This window comes from Strix aluco, chromosome 1 (assembly GCF_031877795.1).
Source record: "Strix aluco isolate bStrAlu1 chromosome 1, bStrAlu1.hap1, whole genome shotgun sequence".
Classification (NCBI taxonomy): domain Eukaryota; kingdom Metazoa; phylum Chordata; class Aves; order Strigiformes; family Strigidae; genus Strix; species Strix aluco.
Window position 1 is genome coordinate 60242546 of NC_133931.1, and position 22986 is coordinate 60265531.

The 22986-nt window shown below is 37.9% G+C and overlaps 1 protein-coding gene across 1 annotated transcript in view; it reads right to left on the reverse strand.

Annotated features, from left to right (window-relative positions):
* LOC141922797 (cadherin-19-like) overlaps positions 1 to 15222 on the reverse strand; it is a 125362-nt gene extending 110140 nt beyond the window's left edge. Inside the window, exon 1 of the mRNA XM_074822732.1 lies at positions 15104 to 15222. The gene's annotated coding sequence lies outside the window, so the exon portion shown is untranslated. The remainder of the gene's footprint in view (positions 1 to 15103) is intronic.
* Between the last annotated feature and the right edge of the window lie 7764 nt (positions 15223 to 22986).

Consider the following 22986-nt stretch of genomic DNA (forward strand, 5'->3'; position numbering starts at 1 on the left):
CAACCCTTCCCAACCTTAAGACATCTCAAGCATTGTCTGTGCAGTAAACAAATTCAGTAAACTAAATCCATCTGGAAAAAAAAAATATACAAGAGAAGCAAGCAATTTTGTGTTGTTATGGCAAGTTGAATGGGTTTATTGACTCCCTGCTTTCACAGACTCTGATGTGCATTTGCCTTCAAGAGCAGACATGTCAGAGCAGACACAAGAGAATTGGGACTGGTGCACAGAGACAGGAGCAGATATGAAGTGGTAAAGGAGGAGTTGAAGAGGAGAGAGGAAAGATTAAGGGAGGAAGAAGAGAGAGAGATACCTCAACCCCTTGAAGAAACAGAGAGCAGTTAGGTTGTATCTGTTGTCTCATTGAGCTGCATCAAGAGAAGGGATTAACTCTTTTTTTATGTCATAGGCAATGACTGTATTTTCTCTCACTTTCAGTCTTTAATATGGGGCAATTTTGTTGAATGACTGAATAGGTAATGCATCTTATTTACTTTGTAAGTTCCTGTTTCACAATTTTTAACACACTTGACTACCAGCAAAAGGAAGTCTGCATTGTAGTTATATTTAATCACTAATTCCAATTTAAAGATAAATATGTCCACTGCTTCCCAAAATGAATGGCATTTGCTAGTTTTCTTGAGAACTGAGTTTTATTTTAATTGTTCTACTGGGCTTAGAAGAACTAAACTGCAGCAACAGATCCCTAACCCAACAAGACTGACACAGATAGAAGCCTGTAGAAAACATATTCATATACCAATAAAATATAAGAAGTCTACTTTTCTCTGCCTAAACATGCTTCCCTTCTCTGTGTGAGATTTGTTTTGTTCATTTCCCTTGTGACTCTAAAACATAAACAGAAAAAAAATCTGAGTGCCTTTTTTTCTACTGAAGTGTAAACTCAGGCTTTAACTTTCATTTTGATCTTAACTTCATGCATATTCACAGCTAGAAACTTTTCACTAGAGTTAATGAGCACCTTTGGTTTGAGCTAGCTGACCCATGTGATGTTCTGAGTTTGAAATCAAGAGCTCAGTTGTTGTGTGCTGTTATTACGAATGCTCTGTGCAGTGACTTCATAAAGGAGTTCACTTAAGTGTTGAAAACTTGAGTTAACATCACTGTGAAAACAAACCAAGAGCTTGTACAAATGACTAATCTTGAGATCACCCTTATCAGGACATTGCAATAGTAAAAAATCAGTAGAGAACTTCACAACAATGCTTTAATCCAAACCTAAGTGTAACCCCAGAAGAAACTGTCTTTTCGAACACATTTAATTCTCAGTCTTTTTATTGAAGTTCCTAAACAATGCTAGTTCTGATGATGGATTCCCTGATGGAAACCCGCCTCCCAGGAAATTAGCTTTTACAATCACTGCAGTCATTGTACACGTGCTATGGAAGAGATACTGGACTTTGAAAAGTGTAAGTATTTCTTGATCCGAGTTAGACAGGGATAAATGAACTATGTATTAAAGTCTTTCCACATATTGGAGCCAAGTGGAATCTTCAGTCAAACAAAATTTTAAGTTTTTTTTTTAAAAAAAATTGCTAATATATTTAAAGCATGGTTTTTTATGCAAATGCATTTGAAAAGACTAGATAATGAGTTCCTATATTGCATACAATACAACTAGTAGCCTCTTTTCGATTTGCTTCAGAAGTTGAAGGATAAAAATATGCGTACAGTGGGAACTGGATATCAGGCAGTTAACTGTTTATGGTTTTATCTGGCTTGATTATGAAGTTAGAAAGGTAGATCTATGGGAATATAGTTGAGAAGACACGTCCTGCTTTAGAATATTGTTATGAATATTTGATGAAAACATAAAATGTACCTGCATGACTACAGAACATTCTTCAAATTTCAAGAGGTGAATCAAAATTGAGCTTTCCAGTTTATGAAAGGAACTGATACATGTTGGTGACAGATTTCAAATCTGAAGACCATTTTATATCATTAAGGTTCTAGGAGTAAATAGAAAATTGGAGCACAGCTCAGATAAAAGATAATAAAGCCATAGAACAAAGTTCAAGGAAATGAGAATAAAAGGAAAGAGTATAAATGAGTTCAAGAGATTCCTAGGATACAATTGTTTCTCAACAAGGAAGAGACTGATGGATATGATGAAAAGGTGAGAAGTTGAATTGTGGAAATAAAACAAACCTAGGGGGAAAAAAAAAAAGTACACATGCTGAGCTGCTTGGGCACTTTGAATTTCGAAAGTGTCTCATGTTCACTAACCTCTGATAGAATTCTTTATCAGTTTGATTTGATCGTACTGCAGGGTGCACTGTGGCAGACTTTTGCCAGAGCTGCCCATTGCTTCAATGAGAGCTGTTAGCTAGAAAGTGAGATGCTGTCTTTAATTATTTCCCTTGAAATATGGAGCCCTATTGTGTGTATTGCATACTATTTTTAAATAAGATTCAAGCCTTTGAGAAAGCCACATGTGACCAAGTTTGCTGAGGCAGTCCCAGGTTTTTATATGCTATTTTAGGGGCCATTTTCTCTTTTTCTTTTTACAGGAAGCTTAATGTGGCTTCGTTTTCATTTTGGCAGTCAAGTTGTCCAGGATGTAGCAACTATAACATGTTTGTTCAAGTCATAACATCACCCTGGTAAAACAGTGTTGCGTAGCCCCTTTTCACCATCTGCGTGTAGCTGTGACAGCTACTGTTTAAAGGCAAGCTTGCAGGTTTGCCCAATGAGTTGGCAACCTGGCCTAAAAATAATTAACAAAAGAAGAAAAATTGGTGCAAAACCATTCTTGCTGACCATCAAGAATAGGTGAGTGGTGGAATTGTATGCATGATTTGTTCTTTCTCTTCTCACTTCTTTCACTTCCTGAAAGAGAAGTATGGTTCCTCAGTTTTCCTACGGCAAGTTCCAGTGCTCTAACCAGATCCTCTCTACACTAGTGGGAGCCAAGGAAAGTTCAAAACTTGCATACCAAATAACAGTTAAGTAATCTTAATATATAATGCTGAAAAGCGCAGGCTTGCTTTTCCTTTTTGAAATATTCTTTGTTTCCTAAGATCACTTTCCTGTTGTTTTCGGCTGGAACAGCAGCAGGCCCATAAGAATGTCACTTATGTCTAATTATATAGACTGTATTGTCTGATTTCAATTGACATGTATTCTGTGAGGGTATTCATACACTCTTAAACTTAGAGACTTCTTGTTCTTTTCAATTACAGAAGTAACAGAGGCCACAGCTAAAATCAAGAGAGAAATTTGGCAGAGGAAAATAGGAAACACTGTTTGCCTGTGTCTCTACTCTTTCACTTGGTTTCTTCTGCTTTATCTATATCCTTGTGCAGACTCACTCATCATGTTAAATGAATGAATGAATATCAACCTGGGAAAGTCAAAGAGCATTCTTTGTTTGTTTGTTTGTTTGTTTGAACACAAGCATCCCAAGATTTATAAATCATCCCACCCTTCTGAATTTACTTAGTCTGGCTATCAGGTGAATGCTCTTTCCTGAAAGGAGCTTTGTATGTATTTTGTGAGCTCTCTCTGGAAACATAGAGAAGAAAATGTTCCTCTCAGGTTGGATTTGCATTCACAGTGCTGAGCACTGTGGCTGTGATCCAGCAAAGCATTTAAGGTTAGTTTATCTTTAAGTATAATCCCATTGAAGTTAGTGGCATGATCCATGTACTTAAATTTAAACTCATAGTTGAGTGCTTTGCTGGATCACAGCCAGAGTACTCAGTACCTTACAGGATTGAACTCCCTCTCTTCTTTGACACTGGCCTAAGGCAAGATATAGAGAGATGTGTGAATATATGTTCTTTATAATATAGAGGTTAAATACAGTATTATTCTCAGGATTACTTCATATTTCTTTCAATGAAAGACATTCTCCAGTTTCTTAAAACTTGCCAGTTGTACTAAAAGTGAGGACATTACTATTCCGAAAGAGTATAACTAAGACTGTCACTCTCTTTTTTTTTTTTTTTTTTTTTTGATCATGCTGAATTTTATAACTCAGGAGATTCAGGTCAAGTTGGTGTTCTGAATGAAGGTAATTTGTTAACACATGCTTAAATCCCTGCAATGTTCTGCTGACAAAGGCTAACTTAATACACAACAGATTTGACACATCTCCAGTGCTAGTATACATTTTAAATGAAAGTGCATTTTACAGATTGGACTAACTTGAGCAATTTAGAGCTGATTGAATGTCAAGTGCTTCAGGCAGCCAACATAAAATATTTCTGTACAAGTTTGTTTAAAGCTGGTTTGAATACTACTGTTCCTTTTGAAATATGAACATGTCTTGAACATCAGAAAATATGTAATCCACTATAGAAACAATAGTCAACATCTGCTGAGGTTTATTATTAACTTGGTGAGATTTTTGGTATGTGAAATATTCATAATTGTAAGAATTATGGAATTAATTCAATTAGATAAGAAGAAAACTGCTGAGTTTGTGTAAAATCTGAGGGCCTTGGGGGTTCAGTTTGGGGGTTTTTTGTTGTGCTTTGTTTGGGGATTTTTTTGTGTTTCTGGTTTTATTTTAATTTCAAACATACGTCAAAGGTAGCCAGTGCACTGTCTCCATCAGATTAAACCAACTATAATGCCTATAAATTAAATTAATTTGTTAATAATTTTTTTAATTGACTGTCTGACAGAATATTTAAAGGTGGTATCAAATCAGTCTAATGTGAATAACTTTGACTATAAACATGGATTCACTTGAGAGGCGTTTTTCTCCTCCTTCTTTGTTTTCTTTTTTTTTCCCTCTTAAGTATCCTTTTGCAATTTAAAGTCCATATTCCTTATCTGAATATCAGCCAATCGGACTTTTTATCTGCACAGACTAATGTACATTCCAAGTCTTATTTACTTGATTATAAAGCCTGGTTTGATGGGATACAATCACTTTTCTGTTCTCAATGACCAACTGAATGGTGACATTACTCAGAATTCCATTTAGATGATGCAAATGACCTAATCTGCTTGTCTTCTGTCATGGCAATAACTGAACTGAAATGTCAAAGCAAACTTAGTAAACAAAATCTCCCTTTTATATAACTGAAATTATGCTAGGGGAAGTTTAGGAATATTAGTTATGGAAACTGTTTTGTTTCTTTCTCTTACATGACATAGGTATACACACCCATACTCATTTTATATAATGGCATTCCAGGATTTTATATTCTAAGCAAATAAGAAAGAAAAAAATTCATAGCAAATAAGTAAAATGACACTAAATTAAAACCACAGCAGTTATTTTGTTTTGATTTCAATAATCATAGAATGATTTGGGTTGGAAGGGACCTTAAGGTCATCTAGTTCCAATTCTTCTGTTACAGTCAGGGACACCTTCCACTAGTTCAGGTTGCTCAAAGATCCATCCAGCCTGGCCTTGAGCACTTCCAGGGAGGGGGTATCCACAATTGTCTGGGCAAGCTGTTCCAGTGTCTCATCACCCTCTCCGTGAAGAACTTCTTTCTACATCTAATCTAAATTTACCCTCTTTAGGTTTAAAGCCATTACCCCTTGTCCTATCACTATATGCCCTTGTGAAAAGTCCCACTCCAGCTTTTCTGCAGGCCCCCTTTAAGTACTGGAAGGCTGCTAAAAGTTGTCCCCAGAGCCTTCTCTTCCCCAGGCTGAACAACTCCAACTCTCTAAGTCTGTACTCATAAGGGAGGTGCTACAGCCCCTTGATCATCTTCGTGGCCCTCCTCTGGACTCACCCAACAGGTCCATGTCCTTCTTATGTTCGAGACCCCAGAGCTGGACACAGTACTCCAGGTGGGGTCTCATGAGAGCAGAGTAGAGGGGGAGAATCACCTCCCTCAACTTGCTGGCCACACTTGTCTTAATGCAGTCCAGAATACAGTTGGCTTTCTGGGCTGTGAATGCACAGTGCCAGGTCATAGTCAGTTTCCCATCCGCTAGTACTCCCAAGTCCTTCTCTGCAGGGCTGCTCTCAATCCACTCATCACCCAGCCTGTGCATGAGATTGCCCTGACCCATGTGCAGGACCTTGCACTTGGCCTTGTTGAACTTCATGAGGTTTTCATGGGCCCACCTCTCAAGCCTGTCAAAGTCCCTCTGGATGCCATGCCTTCCCTCCAGCATGTCAACCACACCTCACAGTTTGGTGTCATTGGCAAACTTACTGAGGGTGCACTCAATCCCACTGTCCATGTCACCAACAAAGATGTTAAACAGTACCGGTCCCAATATCAACCCCTGAGGAACACCACTTGTCACTGCTCTCCACTTGGACATAGAGCTGTTGACCACAACTCTTTGAGTGTGACCATCCAGCCAATTCCTTATCCAATGAGTGGTCCATCCATCAAATCCATATCTCTCTAATTTAGACACAAGGATGTCATACAGGATAGTGTCAAAGGCTTTGCACAAGTCCAGGTAGATGACATCACTTGCTCTTCCTTTATCCACCAACACTGTAACCCCATCATAGAAGGCCACCAAATTTGTCAGGCATGCTTTTCCCTTAGTGAATCCATGTTGGCTGTCACTAATCACCTCCTTATTTTCCATGTGCCCTAGCATAGTTTCCAGGAGGATCTGCTCCATGATCTTGGCAGGCACAGAGGTGAGACTGACTGGCCTGTAGTTCCGCAGGTCTTACATTTTTCCCATTTTAAAAATGTGGGTTATGTTTCCCCTTTTCCAGTCAGCAGGAACTTCACCATTCTGCCATGACTTCTCAAATATGATGGATAGTGGCTTAGCCACTTCATCTACTAGTTCCTTCAGGACCCATGGATACATCTCATCAGGTCCCATGGAACATTTCTTCACATTCCTTAGGTGGTCTTGAACCTGATCTTCTTCTACAGTGGGTGGTTCTACATTCTCTTAGTCTCTGCCTTTGTCTTCTGTGACTTGGGCTGTGTGGCTGGAGCCCTTGCTGGTGAAGACAGAGGCAAAAAAGTTGCTGAGTAACTCAGCCTTCTCCATAACCTGCATGACCAAGTCTCCCCCTTTTCCTTCCAGAGAGAGCCCACATTTTCCCTGGTCTTCCTTTTATCACTGTTGTACCTGTAAAAGCTTTTTGTGTTGCCCTTGATGTCCCTGACCAGATTTAATTCTATCAGGGCTTTGGCTTTCCTAACCTGATGACTGGCTGCCCAGACAGTTTCTCTGTATTCCTCCCAGGCTACCTATCCTTGCTTCCAGCCTCTGTAGGTTTTCTTTTTATGTTTGAACTTGTCCAGGAGCTCCTGGACAGGCGTTCTGGTGGTCTTATATGACATCGTCTTTGTCAGGATGCATCACTCCTGAACTTGGAGGAGGTGATCCTTGAATATTAACCAGCTTTCTTGGGCCCCTCTTCCCTCACAGGCTTTATCCCATGGTAGTCTGCCAAGCAGACCCCTGAAGAGGCCAAAGTCTGCTCTCCTGAAGTCCAGGGTAGTGAGCTTGTTAAGTGCCCTCTTTGATGCCCTAAGGATCTTGAACTCCACCATTTCATGGTCACTGCAGCCAAGGCTGCCCTTGAGCTTCGCACTCCCCACCAGCCCCTCCTTGTTGGTGAGAACAAGGTCCAGCATAGCAGCTCTCCTCGTTGGCTCCTCTGTCATTTGGAGAAGGAAGTTATCATCAGGGTATTCCAAGAACCTTCTGGATTGCTTGTGCCCTGGCATAAGCCCCTGTGTTGTCCCTCCAAAAGATATTGAGGTGCTTGAAGTCCCCCATGAGGACCAGGGCTTGTGAATGTGAAGCTGCTCCAGTCTTCCTGGTCAGGTGGGACTGCAGCAGACCGCCACTATAATGTCACTTGTCCCTGCCCTCCCTTTAATCCTGACCCATAAGCTCTTGGTTGGCTCACCATCCATCCCCGGGTGGAGCTCCATGCACTCCAACTGGTCATTGACTGACTAGCTCAGTCAGTCAGTCAGTCAGTCAGTCTGATGAGCTAAGCGGGTGACAGCTCCTCTTCGTCTCCCGTGCCTGTTCTTCCATTCTAATACTCCAGTCATAGGAGTCATCCCACCACATCTCTGTGATGCCAATAACATCACAGCCCTGCTGATGTGTGCACACCTCTATCTCCTCTTGTTTATTCCCCATGCTATGTGCATTTGCATAGAGGCACTTAAGTTGGAGCCCCCATGAAGCTGACTTACTGGCTGGAATTCCTTTGTGCTGCTCTTCAGGTGCTCTCCTGCTGACCTGTGACCCCTCTGCAGTCTCTGGGCATCTATTGCTGACACTGGTAGGAGTGTGGATTGAGGTTCCTCTCCCACAGCAACTTTAGTTTAAATCCCTCTTCACCGGTTTAGCAAGCCTATGACTGAAGATGCTTTTCCCCTTCTCTGACAGATGGACCCCATGAGTCCCCAGTAGACCAGGTTTCTCAAAGCAAGTCCCATGGTCTAAGTTACCAAACCCCTGGCTGTGTCACCAGTCCCTTAACCAATTGTTGATTTCCCAGATTCAACTGGCCCTTTCATAATAAATTATGCTTTTATTCAAAATTTGGGCAAAGTTTTCAATGAAGCAAATACTTCCCTTCTGAATATTCAAGTGCTGATAATAGCTGTTCTGTTTCCTCTATTTTTTTTTTCTACCTTTACAAAAAGCTTGAGTCAAGCAAGCTACGAATTAACATCAGTATAGTATTAGTAGAAATAACCACAGTAGTTCAAGGTTATTTGTATCACATACTGTGATATGGGTCATGCAAATGCATCAAAATTATCTTTAAACTGTATGTCTCGATAGCAGTTTAGTTTTGACAGCATTGAGATTCCCGGGAAGCAGCTCCTGTTTCTGCTTATAAGGCCTATTTAGCTATCACTGAACTTGCTGGTTTAGGTGCTTTATCCAATCTTCAAGGTATCTAGTGAAAAATAGACAAATAATAATTGTGTGTCCTGCTCTCATATCTTTGTTACAATACAGGCTTCCACGAAATTATAACTCAAAAAAATGGGCATAGTCTTCTAGATTGTCTCAGATACACAGAGGTGCTTTTCCAAAAGCAAATGTTTGAAACTCCAACCCAGTCCTTGCTCGCACACTGATTTGGTGGCATTATGGCAAAAAGTCTTGATAAGTAGTGGTGAAATGCTGCCAACTAGATCTTCCAACTATTTTACTTTTTTCTCAATAGCATTCTTAGTTAAATGTAAATGACATTTGATTGTTTAAAGGAGTTCTTATGCTAAGGCAATGTTAATTACAGTATTTCTGTGAGAGCGAGAAGTGAAAGTAGTCAATCTTAGTAGTGTTTCATCACAAGTGATTCAACCTTCCAGGTTGTCTGCACTTTTGATTTTAGGCAGATTCACATGTGCCACAGAACATAATGCTCTTTCCGTAATAAGATTATGTTCCTGACATATTACATATCTTCTAAGCTGAAGATCAAGACGGAAGTTTGGTGGTCTGCAACAGAAATCATACCTGAGATCCTGAAGGGAAATCAAAAGTACTTTTATGACCTTGGTGTGATAGATATTTTTCTTCTTTTTTGGATACTAAACCTACAGGTATCAATATCTGTAAGAAACATTATAGATTCTTGTTGAAAACATTCACTGTTGGAGAGTCTGTGGCTTGGTGTTTCAGTGATCACTTACTTCATGTCAGTGAATCTGAAGTTATTTTTCTGTAAGCAATGCGTGCCAACAGGGAGATTCTTATAGACATCATATTATCTACTATACCCAAGCACATGTATCTAACACAGAGAAAGAAGCTTCAGATTTGAATTCATATCCTTTCTTCAGTCGTTCAATGAACCGTTAAGGAACCAGTGTGAAAGTCTTATTTCTAAATTCACCAAAGTCTGTGATTTTCTTCAGGAATTAAGACAACAGCAATTAAAGAGGAATAAATAGTGAATATAAGGAAGTATATTTGAAGTAGAACTGTGTTGGTTTTGGCTTTTTTTACATCATCAAAACTCCCTTTTTCATAGTTACAAAAATCAGATATTAAATATTGAAGGGTTAATAGGCTGACACAATCCTCCGCTATAAAAACTATCCCCAAAAAGTATATAAAAAATATTTTCTATACTGTGCAATTATTCCATATTTTTAGAAGTTGTGTACTGATTTAAACCCTGTATTTATACCTTTAATCTGACCATATCTTTCAGTAACAGTTGTCAGTCCAGTTTATTAACTTCTACTTATGGTCAACAGCTCAAGTTCATAGAGAACATTTTGTTGTTATGGATATATATGTTTATACAGACACACATCTATGAAATAATATTGGTTATCTTTAGTATAAAAAGTCACACAGAAACATTCTGAAACATTCAAAGTATGATAAAATCTATTAAATACAATTAACTTAGAATTCATTGTACAATTTAAAGATGAACATCAGCCTCATCATTGTTTATTGCATCTGTGGTCTTCTAACATATTTTTATTATTTCCTGACCCTTTTTTCCCCTCAATTTTATCTGAAATAGGAGTAATTAATTTTAAGATCCCAGTATTGGGAATTAGATAATAAATGTCCTGCAACAGCCAAGCCATGTCATCAGCATTATTTTACTGCAGCTTGATGCTCTTTTTGCCATAAAGATCATTGTGTTTAACACACATAAAAACACATTGACAACCAATCCTACATGCTCCAACTTTTTCCTCCCCTTTCTTCTTCTTCTGCAATACTCCTTGCCTTCGATGAGATATTCTATGGTTCCTTGATGTTAAGTTCTCAAAAGAAGTAGTAAAATTTTCAAAGCCTTAAACACAGAAGGAACAAATCAGTTAGCTTTTGTCTATTAACAGGAAATTGTTGTTGGATTTTCAACAACTTTAACAGTCATGAATGTTTGGAGTCCATCTGTCATCACTTTTGGTTATTCATTTCATACTTGAGACTTAAAAGGAGAGGACACTGGCAGAATAAAGACCCTCTTTTCATTACTGAGACAGTTATATATAAGTATCGTCAAGACTATTCTGTTCCCTGGTTTTAGTAAGTAAGTGGCATCTGACAAACTAAATCATGAGACAATTTGTCCATCCAATGTAGTAGAGACCACACAAACCAAGAGCACCTTTGAAATTCAGAATCTAAGAAGGGTTCCAGTCAGCAGTCTGGTATATCTGGATAACCTCAGAGGGATTAGTTCTCACTGTAAATTGCTTTATTCATTATCATCTTGTCTAGATTTGTCTGGGTATTCAAAGGCTTGACATCTCAAATTTTTAGTTTAACTTAGTGATTTTGCTTTTGTCTTTTCTGACAGAAACTTCATGAATTTTATGAAAAAACAAGTCCCATATTGATTATATTTGTTTTGTTTGTAGCCTAATGAGACAGATGCTTAGACAAAATCGTTGACTCAAAAATTAGAACTTGAAAGAATGAAACAAGCTGGGAGAGGTAGCTATAGCTTTCTTTCCCCTGCAACATGACGAGTCCAAACAGTACTGTTCTGTGTGAGTATGACTTAAATACTGCTAAAATTAAACAATGTATGTACACACACTTACATAAACACACATATTTACACTCACTGTTCAAAAAAATCAAACAAAACCAATATTCCCTAAAAACATTACTCATTTGGTTATCCTCAGCTATACTCAAATAAAAATGTTGTGCAAGTATAAGATCTGATTTGTAGTAAATAATTCAAATAATTGTATGTAAAAATTTACTTATAAATTTGGTAAAATGCATTTAATTTTTAAAATATTGTATACATTTGACATACTTCAATATCTACTTTACAACTGCACTGGTACATTAATTTCATGTTTCAATATATGAACATTTTGAAAATATTGATTTATTAACAGAAAAAAAGAAAAACAATCCAAGAAACCCAATCCATACACAGATTTCCATAATGGACTCTATTTTTCAAGTACACTTGAAAGTACACGGAAAACAAAAGAAACAGATCTCCAATCTATTCTAATTCTTGGCATGAATGCTTCTTTATTTGTGGATCATTGACCTGACAGACTGGAAAGGCAATGACTTCTGTTTCTTTTGGTGTCTCACATCAATCCATTGCTAGGAAAATAGACGAAGGGCTCAGATTTGTATAGTCAGGCATCAGATTGAACTCTGCTGATGGCTATATTTTGCTTTTGTAGGAAGAGTGGGATTATATCATATCCACTGCGTGCACTGTTGCTGAATATGTTGTTCATAAATGTCCTTGTAGGATCAGTTGTACAATTTTTGTGTACTGTAATATACTAAAGCTTTTAGACAGATGAGCTTTACAGAGGTGCAACTGAGCCATTCTGTACTTTAACAAATTGATAAAGGGGAATGTGGGTCTTTCTTTACATCCCTGAAGGGGAGCAAAGAATGAATAAGCAAGTAAATTGAGTAATCCAACTGAAGACTAAGCACAGCTAGGCAGGTAGTGTGAAGAAAACCACTTTTGCAAAGGAAAACGCAACTGTTTGCTTCCATGGGAGGGATAACACTGGATACAGTCTACGGAAAAACAACTGTGGATCACAAATTTTTGTTGTTTATTCTGTGAGATTTGCAATTTCATAGCATAGTCCATAGGAAAATATGCAAACAGCCCTCCCCACCCCACAGCTGTCTGCATAGAAAAACTTCACCCTTCACAGAGGCCATAAAGCTTTCACCCATTGTTGTTGCTTAATTCTTTTTAGGATATCATAAGCAATAACCGTGGTGAGATGGACTTTGTACCACCACTGTGAAAGGAAAGAGTTAAACGTATCCCACAGTTAGAAAATTCTGCAAGTCTCTAAGCTCTGTGTGATGCAAGGACAAAAATGTGATTCCACAGTAGGGAAGAGAAAGAGCAGACATAGATACTGATTGCTCTTCCCAGTTGTCTTCATGATCTTTTCCTGGGGAAAAGAGCTAGGAGGATTTTTTACTCTTGCCTTTTACATTTCAAAATATGACCATTCTTGCAGCAGGCCAGGATAGGAGGTGTAATTGGACCAAGCTGTCTACCATGTAATGACCCAAAACCAGAATGCTGAAGCCTTTCCTTGGTTAGTCACCCTTACTACTACTGAAGAAAAAGGAGTGAATGGGTAAACGCTTAAGTGTCTTCTTACTCTCAACAAGCATTAGAAGAGCTAAAAGTGTCACTTATGATAAAACTAGCATGACGTTTTGCATAGAGACCTACAATTGTTGTAGAAATTGAACAGAAAAATCATACTACTATTTGCAGCTTCTCAGGACTGAAAGAAAATACATGAATCATTTAGTACCATAGTCTGCTGTTATATCGTGGTTTTCATTGCTCAAGTGGATCAATGATAAATTGGTTTAACTGATTTTGTTGCTCAGAGCCAGACTACTTTGGCCATAGAATAATTCTAAGCTCTAGAACTAATTCTGAGGAAATGAATAGGGATAAAGGAATATACCATCTTCTGATGATAAGTATTATTCTTCCAGTGACAAGCCAAATTACTTTCTGACCAGTTTGTACCTCCCTAATCTTCTTTTAAACCAAACATAGTGATAATGATCATGGGAGGCATAGCATGATATGTAATATTTTCTGTGTTTATATTATAAAGTTGAACTGAGAAATAAAGAAAGTCTATGAAAATAAATAGGAAAAATGTTGATTAATTTATTCACTTTTCTATCTTTAGTTGTAAATCATTTAAAAAAATATATATATTGCTTTCCTTGCCCATAACAATCCTGAATTCTATGAAAATAAAAATTAAACTTAAAAAGAAATTATGAGTTGGTAATATCTGACATTTTTTATCCGGTCAATTAATAATTAATTTTAATTTTTTTTTTCCTTAAAATGAAATAAATTCCAAAATGGAACATCATTTCAATCAACTAAAACTTGAACAAGCAACTAAAACTGGAAAATGTTAAAGCATAATACTTTAATAAGTATTCTTTTTCCTTCCTGTGTAAGACAAAGAAATTTGTCAATACTTACATTTCTCCATCTATTCATATTGCTTTCAAGAAATTTTTTTCCCAAAAAAAAGTTTTCATTAGAAAATTCCTAGATAGTTGATATTAGTTGCATAATTGAAACAATTTTTTAAGAAATACACTTTAACATCAACAGCAAAAATGTTAAAGCAAGCAATTTTTGAAGGTTTTGGAATCTGTATATTCTCATGGTTACTGAACGCTACCTCTTCTGATAAAGTGGATCAACTATAATCTATACTGAAGTGAGTTTAAAATGTCCTTATTGACACCTGGATCAATGTCAGTGAGTCACACTTTAATACTCACTCAGCACAATTTGTTTCAGAACCTCAGAGCAGGGTTTATAAAGGTCTATGATTTCCTTTATAAACTCTCCTATTTTTGATGGGGTTAGATCAGAGCCTGGTACAAGATATTGCAAAGTCTTTGATTCCTGCTTTCACGCTCTGGTGCTTCTGAGACAATTATGCCTATTCTAATTAAATATTTGCCATACTGTAGTCAGTGTAGACTATAATATTTATGTTTCTCCATAAATAGGATATGAAAAAACTCAAAGTGTTCTTCATCTTCCATATCCTACACAAGCTACTGAGCTTCTCAACCGGGGTTTGAAGGTGGTTTCAAAATGAGGTATGGAAGAATAGATGGAGCCATGATTCATAATTGATAGATAATGACTGAGGCATTCATCTGTGAAATATCTGCGTGTTTTCAATTAGTTGCAAATGTTCTTTACACAGTTCAATATATGAGATAGGTTAGTTTGGAAAACCTGTACACCCTTTCAAACAACAGAGATGCTCTTCAGGACAACTTGGACAAGTTGAAACTGAGGAAAATACATAAACACATCAAGTAAAATGAGGAAAACTAGGAACATGCTAGCTATTATGATGGAGTAACAGCAAGGCATAGTGAACCACAGATCCATTCTGATTTTCAAACCTACCTCCTGAATGTGCACACTGCTTTCTCAAAAGTGCAGGACAGCTTTACAAGAGCACCTTTACAAGCTCTTGATCACCATCTATACCTATATAACCCCATCCTAGACATGAGGAAATTAGGGGTTTGCTGCTGTCGTGTCCAAGACTGTCTTGAAACAGGACTCTGAGGGAGTCAAAAACAAGTCCCAAAGTTTAGACACTATGAAGACAGATGTGCAAGGGAAAAACAAATGCCATACCTGCTCTCTTCATAAAATCAGTTGTCTCTTGCTGTCAAGGAATTCCTCTTAGATTCCCTTTTCTATGTGTGGCTGTGTCTCAACATTCACTCATTTTGTACATCATTTATCACTGCCAGCACTGGGAGCTACACCAGCATCTGTGGGATATGTAGTATGTTTTGGATGAAAGCTCTCCCTGTTACCTTTAACAATGCCAATTGTTCTATATCCCCAGTGTTCTGCACTCATCTTTGGTGCTTAGAAACAACATTCCCAGCTGCAGTGTGAAAGGGTTTTGAATAAATATTAGGCAGACAGCAAACATAATATATATAAGCTTTACATGAATTTGCATTTTAAACTATGAGCCATATGGTAAGTTCTAACATTCTTTACGAGTGTGTGCTGGATTTGTATGTGTGGTGGGAGTTTTTTGAAGTGGGGGAGGGGGCTACAGAGGTGGCCCCTGTGAGAAGCTTCTCAAAGCTCCTACGGCTCTGTAGGAGCCAACTCTGCGCCAAGGCCGAGCCAATTAGTGATGGTGGCTGTGCGAACCTGGGAGGACTAGTTGCAGCTGTGAGGAGTTGCGAGGAGGACACCTATGTGAGCACCAAGGTCAGTGGAAGAAAGGAGGAGGTGAGGGGGAGGTGCGCTGGAGCAGAGACCCCCCTGAAGCCTGTGGTGAGAGGGCAGGCTGTGCCCCTGCAGCCCATGGATGTTCATGGTGAAGCAGATGCCCACCTGCAGCCCGTGGAGGACCCCACACTGGAGCAGGCGGCTGTGCCCAAAGAAGGCCGGGATCTGTGGGAAGAAGCTCCCGCTGTTGTAGTTCAGTGCTGGGAGGACTGCAACACACGAGAGGGATCACCTCCAGAGCACCTCAGGAAGAGCTACAACCCATGGGAAGGACTCATGTCAGAGGAAGTTCATGGGGGACTGTCTCCTGTGAAAGAGACTCCACACTGGAGCAAGGGAAGAGTGTGAGGAGTCCTCCCTCTGAGGACTGACTTCACCCCCTCATTCCCTGCCCCCTGTGCCACTGCAGGGGAGGAGGTAGAGAAACCACGAACAAAGCTGAGCCTGGGAAGAAGAGAGAGGTGGGGGAAGGTGTTTTTAAGATATGGTAATGCTTCTCACTGTCCTAGTCTGCCTGTTAAGTGGTGGTGGTGTTTGAATTAAATAGATGTTCTTTTTCTTCCCCTAAGGAGTTTGTCTTTTGCCCATGACCATAATGGGTGAATCATCTCTCTCTGTCCTTATCTCGATTCCTGAGCCTTCTATTTTAATTTCTCCTTTCGATTCATGAGGGGGAGGGGTTGAGCGAGTGGCTGTGTGGTGCTCAGTTGCCCTCTGGGCTCAAACCATGACAGATTGTCTAAATCAGGAGCCTACTTTATTAATTGTTAGAAGGTGTCTAAGGAAAGACCTTTATTGCCCTAACAGTCAATAAAAAGAGTCAGGCTTTTTTGATTCAAGGTATTGCTTGTTCAAGTCTGAATTCAGGCTTGAGACCCAGACCCAGGAGGCACTGACATTGTAGATACATTGCTGACAGCAATTTCATCCGCACTGCACTTTGGTAGAAGTAATTTTTTCCTTCAAATGCTGTCTACATAGTTTTGTGTTGCAATACAATAACCCCTCTGGTACAAACTACCCTATCTGCATCATTCAATCTTCAGAAGTGTTGGGCATGAGAAAAATTTCTTATGCGTAGAAAGGTCTGACTCATCTCTCACCATGCTGTCCAAGCAAGCTGTCTGCAGCTGCTGTGACAGCAAGAAAAACAGCTGAGATCTGTAAGAAGGAGGCCACCTCAGGATCTCTGTGTTCCCTGTTTGGGAATGACATGCATCCAAAACTAAGAAGGTGGGGTTATTCCTCAATTTCTTTTCTGTCCTTGACATTGGGAGTTTTGGGAGATATACTAGATGGGAAACTACAAATACATGTTTTGGCAGACGAGATCACAGAGGCCTTGTGTATACCTTTACCCTTTCAGTGACAGTTGTGAAGGAAAGAGACTAGCACTTGGTGATGGGATCCCATGACTCCTGAAATATGCGTGCTTACTTGAATGATTTGGACAGTAAGACCAAAGACTCAGAACAAAAATTAAGCTAGGATGGTATCAGAAAAATTGTGTTGAAGCACCTAATTTAAGGACTTACACTCTGACTTGTTCTTTTGAGCAACTTTACTTTTGTCATTAACACTGTGGAGCTTATTATCTTCATACATGAGATGACTAAGACCTAACATAGTGGTTGGGTTTACAGTTGCTCAAAGTCACCTCCACTGCAGAAGAATCTGTAAAAAAATGGGGCTTGGCTTTCTGTTAATTTTAAAGTTTGAAAGTTGATGAGAAGACACTTACTACCAACTGTTGTAGGTCCAAGAATGTTAGTCCTTCTTCCTTTGTTTGTTTCCAGTTTCATTATGTCAACAAAATACTTGCTACAACTTTGTTCTTATGAGCTGATTTTGTCGTTTACTTGGGTTTCAATAGCTGTTCTGCAACCACCAAAAGAGAGGTTGCCAAAGAGAACTGATCTGCTTAACTACAGGACATTTCTCATTCTTGCATTGTATCTCTCTATATTTTCATAGACATTTACATATGTCTGTCAGTCATCTGTCATGTGCCAGTTTGATGCTAGATCTGGAATGCCCCCCTTTATTTTCTTTCCAGGGCATGCAGATGAAGGGCCATGGCAGTAGATGCTTTACTCTTGCCCTGAGGTGTTGTCAGGACACAACTGAGAAGTCATACCAAGTTCTGCAATCTAGTGCAGTTTCCATGTCCCCCCACCACTGAGCTACATGTTTGTCTAAAGTCTTGACAGGTTAGTTAAGGTTTCAGGTCCATTTATCATCTGATTTATTTCAGACACTGTCAAGTGTTTTATTAATACTAAGTGCAGTGGGAAGTCTTGTGATTATCATTTATATGATAAAATGAGATAGATAATACGATAGTGATTTATTCAGGGATAGGAGGAACTATTCTTAAAATAAGATGCCTACAATCACACTGTCAGCATAGGCATTAAGAAAAACAACTAGAACATTCCACACCCACTGCACAGAAGTGGATTTTGGTGACCAACAGTACAATCAATTTGTAGAATTTAAATCTAATTGTGAAAATGGCTATATCCTTTCACCTGTCTGTATTATTTCTAAGTTTTGTTGGCATTTGTCAACATTTAATCCCGTGTGGACCTAACACTGCTTCATAAGACACTGATTTTTGTATAGTAAAATAACTTCTTTGACTTGATGTGTATATATAGTAAAGGAGAGAATAGATGAGCATCAAGTTTCCAGGGTATTCTCAGATATTGCTATAATTCATGACAGACAGAAACACATTTTTTGGGGTGGTATGTATTCTTACAAAAATGCTCTTCAGTGTTTCAACATCTAGTAAATATTGTGACCAGCAATTTTTACAATTCATTATTTCCAAATGAAATACACACTGAGTGCTTACTGGTTTTTAGTTTATACATGTGTTTGATATTCCACAAGACTCATCTGTGAAAAAAAAAGAAGAATAAAAAGAAGGTTTAATTAAGTTGAAAATTATGGGTTTATTGTCAGTGAGGAACAATCATTTAATTCCAGCAGTTCTTTCATGGGTTTATGGGCTTTTAGAATCATTACAATGGTAGCAGAGATTGAGAACATCTGGTGGAGACATTTTGTATTACCTGCATGTGGAAAATACAATAAACGTATGCTTCAGATCAGGTTCAGTTTGGTCATATGAGCATTTACCATGCAATACTAATCTTTAGACATTAGTGTTAATAAAAACAAGGAAAAACCCTTTTGAGACATGATAATTACAATACTCGTTTATCCACATTTGTCTTCTTTGATAATAAAATCGTTTACAGCTGACTCCGGTTTATAGCAGATTCACAGTTCAGTTTGCTTTTAAAAATTACTGCCTTTGGCTATGGCTCATAAAGAATCTGTAACCTGGATTTACTCCCTGAGAAAATTCTCTTGGAAACCTTTCCTGGAAGAATGGTTTAGAGGCTATTCTTTTTTTCTGAAGATTGACAGAGATGACTGTCATCCCTTACTGGTTCTAACCTGCAAGTTTTGTTTCTTGTAAATGTCAGCTTTTGTGTGATGTATACATACTTCACATTTATATTATGTAGCAGTCACCATTAATTAAGCATTTTTTTTCTATTGGTATTATTCACTACTACTAAAACATGTCTGTGTAATAGTAAAACAACAAAACAGCACTCTTTTATAATGGAGCATGCTTATACACACAGGAAGGCACATCCTAGCCTTTGGAAGTTTGCAGAAAAATGGACAACACAGATAGATGGTGGGAGGAGGAAAACTGGCATCTACAGATGCCAAACCATGAAGACAGAAATAGACATAGGTCCCTTAAATGCTCTTATTTTATACGGTTTTGATTTTTCCAGAAACTTAGAATAAATATTCATAGGAATACTCAAAAAGTCATAAACTCCAAGCTGTGGTGTTTTAAATTTGCTTTGGAAATATCATTCCTGAGCCATAAGTTGTTACCGTCTCTGAAAGTAATTTTGATTGGAATACTTGAGCCTAGAGTGGAAACCTGGCTTTTATTGCTAAACCCCAGTTGACTCATGAGCAAAGCAAAATTCTTGAGAGGCACTTGTATGAACACACAGCACCCATGTAATCTTTCTACAGATATAAGCCAATCAACTCACATGCCCTGTAGTCCCTCATTCTTAGACTGATGAAGGACACATCAGAGCAAGAATATGTTTAAATGTTGTCTGCTTGCCTAACCTTACCAGCACTGGTGCTTATGTCCTGAATCAGTGAAAAAGTGCATCATGACTACATATGAATGTGACCAAACTATGTGGGCTCAGCTAGGCCAGTCTAATTAGACCAAGTTTTACTGTTCCTCAAATTGTAAACCTTGAGTGCAGTGCAGCTTTGCTCACTTGCATTGACCTTCAGCCTCTGATGCTCCTGCAGTCTAAGTGGTAGAAGGACTACACTGACAGTAATAAATGAATGCTTACTTGCACATTATTTTATATTTGCTTCCCTTCTTGTGACTTGCCCCCAGCACTGTTTTAATTTATAAAATTACAACAAGGTTTACTTTCTGTTCGTATATTTCTTTCTTCTTCTTTTCAGACTCATTTGACAGATTCGTTTCAGATTCAGAATCTGTTAAAGTCCATTGCTTTAGAAGAGTTTAAGTGGTAAAAGGCAAATGTTAAAAGGTTTTCACTGGAGAGCTTTCCTCCATGTGTTTGCAAGTGAATGTCAGTTTCAATGATTTCATTTGAGTGGCTGTTGCAAAACTGAAGCACTGGCAAAAAGAGAAGGTGTATCTGTAACTAACCATCTAAATTGCACCATTGATGTTTTCTATATGTATTTATTAGTAGTTTAAAAAAAATTTTGATACCTGGAATCTTCCCAGCTGTTCATTATGACAGATGCTGCAGCTCTCTGTGTGGCAACCAATATAAGAAAATGGCTTGTTGGTCGTCTTTACTGAAAAAAACTCCAAACAAACCCCACAAGTTACTTTTATCCTCTGAAATGTCTCAAAGAGTCTGTCAGGTAATCTCATGGAAGGGTTCTGATCACTGAAGCTATAGTCTGTTGGGAGTCTGGGGGCTGACATGAATACTTCACTATTTTCTTTATGATCTTCAAAACTAAATGATTATTTAGCTGCTTGTGGCTTTAAATTTTCACTGCCAGATGAAGGGGTTAATATTTTTTTCCTTTTTTTGGTTCAAACTGAAAATTGTACTGTGAAGTATTCAGAAAGAGAACAGCAAGCACAACCTTAGCAAAACTAAGATATGATTTCCCTCACTTATTTCTTTAATAGAGACATCAATCTCTTTGTCATGGTTTTGTTGTTATACATATAGAGCAAACATCTTCTTTTTTTTTTTTTTTTTTAAGGCTGATTTACTTTTATTCTAGATTGAGGGAAACTGACAAACAAAAAAAAACCAGCAAAAGAGGAATTGTAACATGCTGATTCCCAACTGAAACACTAAATGGGAGCTGTTTCAGCAGGGAGTATGCTGTATTTAAAGGCACAGTGAACACCGAATACTCATTTTCTTGTGCTATTTATAAACTTCTCCCTCCTTGTTTGTTTTCAGTCCCATTTACTTTACTTGACTGTGTACGAAGCACTGTCACAGTCTTCCATTTTAAATAGCATAGTGTATGTGAGACCTGCTCCTACAGGATAGGGAGCAGCCAACAGCTCACAGTCATTGTAGCTAATGCTACCTTAGACATAGACATGATGTCTTCAGAGTAATTATGGTTTTATTCTGAGTAGTTTGACTCTAAGCTTTCTGCCTTTTCCCTGGATTTAATGGCTCACAGATCTTTTTTCTGCTTTGTTTGATCTCTCCTTCAGAGATCCCAGGGTACTCAGGTGCTGCTGCTGCTACACTATGCTAATGTGAAATGAGGGCTTCATGGAAACTCCTACCTTATGTTTCTCATGGCCCACTGATTCTGGCTTGCTCTTTTCCAGCTCTCTCACCAAGTGACTGCTCTGATGGCTCTTAAAATTCATGGAAATCTACAGAAATCTTCCCAAGTCCTATCAAAGTTCTGCTCTTTGTTTTTCTCTTAATCACTCGATTTTAGAAATTACCTGTAATTATGTATTAATAAGTAGCAAAAAAGTTAAAATAGTTAGGCCTCAGCAGCATCTGCATCTGTCCATCTGAGACTTGTATATGAAAAGACCATTTCAAAGGTGCTTCTTGCTCTTTTATAGTGATTAATGGGATACGTTATTTGACCGCTGTAGATAAGTTTATTCATATCCTTAAAATTCAAAGCTAGTATTACTGCAGTGCTTCTTACACAGTAAGTATTTTCACCAGGTTCTTCATATTTTTCCTCCTTGCTAGTTTATCCCAAGTATAAAAAGTAATTTTAAACTTTAAATATATTACAGCCAACACTGCAGAAAAAAAAATAAGTAGTGGGCAACTTTGGTTTAGTCTGATTTAATAAATGCCTAATTTTGAAATTTCTGAACGTACATTTACTATGCAGAGTTATTTTACATAGTAGCACGCTCAGGCTAAAACTTAAAATTTTCCTTTGGAAAAAAATAATAAAAATTTCAGTGTGACAGCTTAAAATTCTGGTCTGTGCACATTAGAGAAGACAAACAATATTGATTTTTGAACACAGAAAATTTCACTTTGTTTTGTGGTAATGGTAATAGAATTAGTAGTCAGGACAGCGAAGACTGTGACTTATTTCCTGGATGTCTCTGGAAATTCATTACTCCAGAATTTTCAGATATAATTCTTTCATGCTAAATAGCTGACAGTTCAATGCTGAGTTAAATTTCTAGATATATTGAGCAATACACACAGATATATATATAAAAATCACATTAATCTCTACTCTATTTATAATTTATAAAAAGGAAAATGTACTGTTCTACTCAGTCAACATCTCAGGATATGTCATGGTCAATGTATTACTCTGGCAAAGACAGACAGAAGGGTCTTAGTCAAAAAGTACTTCAGGACTAGTCTTACCAAACAATTAAAGATCTCAGCTTTGGTACTTCAGGACTAGTCTTACCAAACAATTAAAGATCTCAGCTTTGAAGGACCTTATAACTTTTAGTTGCCTTAAAATCTACAGCTTGATTAAGATACTTCACTGCATAAGGAAAGTGTAAGATTTAGAACAAAATTGAGAAAATTTTCTTGCCTTCATTCTATAAAATGCCACGCTTCTAGTTAACAGTTAAACGTTAAAAAAAGTTCTTTACTTGCTCTTTACATGCTTTACATCAACTCTACTTCGTCTTTCTATCTTGCTACTTTTTTTTAACTTTCCTTCAGCAT